Genomic DNA, 1,126 nt, shown 5'->3' on the forward strand with positions numbered 1-1,126 from the left:
GAGAGCGCTCTTCTTGATGTCAAGGAAACTCCAGTCTGGACTTGAGTATTTCAATCGGTGGAGGAATTGACTAGTGCTAATACCTCCTGTGAGAGACAGGCTTACTGCAAGATGTAGAACGGATTCACATTTGGAGTATTCTGTTGAAGGACTTCCTGGGAGCCCACGTGGCAGGGGAGAGCTGTACTCCACAATGTTTGCAGTGGCCCATTTTCGGAAAGAGTGGCATAGCGGTTAAGCATCTGACGGCTCACTGCAAGGTCAGCAGTTCAAAACCACCATGGGAAAAAGAGAGGCTTTCTGCTCTCATGAAGAGTTACTATCTTATAGAAACTTACAGGGGCAGTTCTACCCTGTCCCATAGCGTCACCATGAGTCATCGTTGACTCGATGGCAGTGTTTGCCTTTGGGTTTTAGAGACCACCCAGCCTTTCTCCTGACATGCCTCTAGGTGGACCCACCAGTTGGCAGAGCAGCATATTAACCATTTGAACTGCCCAGGGACTCCATGAGTCAGCACCGGGTCACTGCAGGGTTCAGGCGTGTGGCTGGAGCAGAACTTTTTATTTTCACTTCTCTGTGTAAAGCGCCGGCCGGGCTGGCCGCCAGGGCCCCCTTGGTGTTGGTGGTCCGTGATTGGTTGTGCTGGCATACCTGGGCACCTGGGCCATGGGGAGGGTGAAGGGATGCCCCCACCCTGGGGTTCCTGGCAGCTATCACCCTGGGCGTGTAGGACTTGGGCAAGCACAGGAGACTGGACCCCCTCTTAGAAAACACTAGCTTGCACTGGTACTGGGCTCCCCAATGGGCAGCTAGTAAATGATTCATCTGAAAATGAAATCCTCTTAACAACACTGTCGATTGCCTTTTGTTATCTCGATGGGTTACGAGTTGGGCTGATAACTGCTAGGTCAGCAGTTTGAAACCACCAGCTGCTCTGAGGGAAAAGGATGAGGCTTTCTACTCCTATAAAGAGTTACCATTTTGGAAGCCACAGGGAGAGATTGACCCTGGACTATAGGGTTGTTATGCGATGGAATTGACTTGCGAGCAGGGAGCGGGGTTGGGTTGATTTTACATTTGAGGAAACTACAGTTCAGGGAACGTGAGTGACTTGCGGGGGGGG

General features: G+C 51.5%; 1 protein-coding gene across 1 annotated transcript in view; it reads right to left on the bottom strand.

Moving 5' to 3' along the window:
- The window catches only part of MYO5C (myosin VC), a 103,203-nt gene that overhangs the window by 36,372 nt on the left and 65,705 nt on the right, over positions 1-1,126 (bottom strand). The gene's annotated exons all lie outside the window — the stretch shown is intronic.

The sequence above is a fragment of the Echinops telfairi genome, unplaced genomic scaffold (genome assembly GCF_000313985.2).
Source record: "Echinops telfairi isolate 266 unplaced genomic scaffold, ASM31398v2 ScPeMD7_8;HRSCAF=38, whole genome shotgun sequence".
In the NCBI taxonomy this organism is placed as follows: Eukaryota; Metazoa; Chordata; class Mammalia; order Afrosoricida; family Tenrecidae; genus Echinops; species Echinops telfairi.